We start from the raw sequence: 3,404 nt of genomic DNA on the forward strand, positions 1-3,404 counted from the left end.
CATACTTGGAAACTAAACAACTCTCTATTCAATCACAACTGTGTCAGCGAAGAAATAAAGAAATAATTAGGGGCTTCCTAAAATTCAATTAAAATGAACTTATAACATACCCAAATTTATGGCATACAGTGAAAGCAGTGCTAAGAGGAAAATTTATAGCACTAAGTGCCTTAATAAAGAGATTGAAAACATCTCATACAGGCAACTTAATGACACATCTGGAAGCCTTAGGAAAAAAAAAAGAGACAGAAACATCCAAGAGGAGTAGAGGAGTAGAAGGGTGGAGATAATCAAACTCAGGGCCGAAATCAATAAATTAGAAACAAAGAGAACAATTTAAAGAATCAGTAAAATTTTCTTTGAGAAAATAAAGTCCAGTGGATTTTCTTTGGGAAAATCAATGCGATAGACAATCCATTAACCAAACTAACTAAATGGCAGAGAAGCACTATCCAAATTAGCAAAATAAGAAATAAAAAGGGAGACATAACAACTGAAGAAATCTAAAGAATCATTAAGTATTACTTCAAAAGCCTATATGCCACAAAATTGAAAATCTAAAGGAAATGGACAGTTTTCTTCATAGATCCCACTTGCCAAAATTGAATCAAGATCAGGTAAACATATTATTTCTACTGTGGACATAGAAGCACTCATCAAAAGACTCCTAATTTTAAAAAAGCCCAGGGCAAGATGACTTCAACACAGAATGCTACCAGACATTTAAAGAAGAGAAGAGCTAATATTGATACTCTTCAAACTACTCCACAAAATAGAAATGAAAGGAACATTACCAAATTCATTCTATGAGGCCACAGACACCTAGATACATAAACCTCACATAGAAATAGGCTGGTTAATGAATGGAATTGAATTGAAGACCCAGAAATAAACTCACACACCTATGGAAACTTGATTTTTGACAAAGAAGCCAAAACCATACAATGGAAAAAGGATACCAACCTCAACAAATGGGTCTGCTCTAAGTGGATGGCTACATGGGACCTAATGAAATGGAAAAGCTACTGTAAGGCAAAGGACACTGCCAACAGAACAAAACATGGACCTACAGACTGGAAAAAGATCTTGACCAGCCCTACCTCTGACAAAGACCCAAGAAATTAAACACTACCAAACCAAATAACCCAATTAAAAATGGGGTACAGAGCTAAACAGAAAATTCTCAGCAGAGGATATCGAATGGCTGAGAAACAGAAATTCTCAACATTCTTAGTCATCAGAGAAATACAAATCAAAACAACTCTGAGATTCCATCTTACACCCATCAGAATGGCTAAGATAAAAAACTCAAGTGACAGCACATGCTGGTGAGGATGTGGAGAAAGGAGAACATTCCTCCATTGCTGGTGGGAATGCAAACTTGTACAACAACTTTGGAAATCAATCTGGCGATTTCTCAGAAAATTGTGAATAGTGCTACCTCAGGACCCAACTATACCACTCCTAGACATATACCCAAAAGTTGCCTCACCATACAACAAGGACATTTGCTTAACTGTATTAATAGCAGCTTTATTCATAATAGCCAGAATCTGGAAACAACGTAGATGTCCTTCAACCGAAGAATGAATAAAGAAACTGTGGTACATTTACACAACAGAATACTACTCAGCTATTAAAAATAAGGAAACCTTGAAACTTGCAGGCAAATGGGTGGAACTAGAAAGATCATCCTGAGTGAGGTAACCCAGACCCAGAAACTCATGCATGGTATATACTCACTTATAAGTGGATATTAGCCCAACATAGATGTTCTCTGAGAGACTCCACCCAGGTAGGGATTGGGACAGATGCTGGGACTCTGCATGGAGTGATGAGAATAGTATGGGAGAATGAGGGGAATGGAAGGACCTACAAGGTTCAGGAGCCCCACAAGGAGACCATCAATGCCAGTGGATCTGGACCCAGAGGAGCCTGCACAAACTGTTGCACCAACCAAGGACAATGCACACAGTAAGCGTAGACCTCCTGTTCAGATCTAGCCAACAGACAGCTCATCCTCCACGGTTGTTGGGAGAGTGGGGACATGAACTCTGGTGCCCGCGATTTGACCACTTCCCCTTGGTGGGGAGACCTGGTAGCACTCTGAGGAAGAGAAAGCAGGCTATCTGGATGAGACCTGATAGGCTGTGGTCCTATGGTGAGGGAGGAGGGCCCGTTCTGCCAGAGGTCTAGGGGTGGGGAATAGGGCAGAAGAGGGAGGGAGTGAAAGAACGGGAAGATACAAGAGAGAGGATAACATTTGCAACGTAATCTGAATGAATTATAATAAATTTTAAAAATGAAAAAAGTTTTTACTTTCTAAGACTCTAACTCACATGATTTTGAGGTGCGGAATTCTGTGATGGCTCCTTTTCCTTAGTTTCTGACTTTTTGAATTTCCCACCCACAATCATTTGCTCCTGTAGTTCTCCAAATTCCATCTGTGTCAGATTCTTAGATAGCATTTTCTTTTTCACCCCAGTTTTCTTGCTTTGGCCAAGAACTTACCTTTTTTTTTTTTTTTTTTTTTTTTTTAATCCACACTCACCACAACAGCCTTTCCATTAGTTTCTCTGATTCCAATCTTGGAGTTCTGAAATTCAGTCCCAGATGTTCCCACAGCAGTTTTTTTTTTTTTTTTTTTTTTTTTTTTTTTTTTTTTTTTTTTTTTAGACAGAGCTGCTGGGTCTTTTCCAGGAAAAAATTTTGATTTGAGTAGAGTCATTTAAATTCCCTCTCTAATTATTTATGAAAAAAAAAAAAACTAGTTGAATCAGCTTAACTGTTCCATACAGGATAATTATACCATGTTTCCAAACTTCTTAAATTAAATTTAAATACTGGAAGGGCCCTGTGCTTTAGAGTTTGGTGCTGCCTTGTCTGGGGCCTGCTGGCTTAAGACACAAGGAACCATACTCTGGTTTCTCTTCAGATCGTATGAATCTTTCGCCTTTTACTAAAGATTTCCGTGGAGAGGAACAACTCTGAGTCTTAACCCAATTTTTTGAGGTCCTGCCTGTGTGGGGCTATTATAAAAAAAAAAAAGACACAAGCAACCAGTGGCCTCAAACAGCTCCCAGAGGAGGAGGAGCTGCTGTGAGATCGGGTATAATGTTCCCACTACGCCACTGATGCTTACCACGTTCACAGCTTCCCCCACACCTCCAAGCTTCCTTGCACTCATGGCTCGGGATACACAATGTTTCTGGTCAACGAATGGAAGCACACGTGTGTGATATGACCAAGGAAACCAGAAGCCCCAAGAGCCAACATCCAGAGATCCAGTTGACTGCTTCCTTTACCGTGAGATCAGAGTGCCACCGTCAACATACCCTGTGTACCCTGTATCCTGCAACCTGTAACAAGAAGCTCCTGGCACCAGAGTTGCAGACAACTCCTGG

At 39.9% G+C, this 3,404-nt stretch overlaps 1 non-coding gene across 1 annotated transcript; it reads left to right on the top strand.

Moving 5' to 3' along the window:
- Nucleotides 1-2,915: 2,915 nt before the first annotated feature.
- On the top strand, nt 2,916-3,031 carry LOC127190240 (U5 spliceosomal RNA). Its single transcript, XR_007830738.1, has one exon. It is a non-coding gene; the product is annotated as a U5 spliceosomal RNA (small nuclear RNA).
- Nucleotides 3,032-3,404: the final 373 nt, after the last annotated feature.

Source organism: Acomys russatus, chromosome 5, assembly GCF_903995435.1.
Source record: "Acomys russatus chromosome 5, mAcoRus1.1, whole genome shotgun sequence".
Classification (NCBI taxonomy): domain Eukaryota; kingdom Metazoa; phylum Chordata; class Mammalia; order Rodentia; family Muridae; genus Acomys; species Acomys russatus.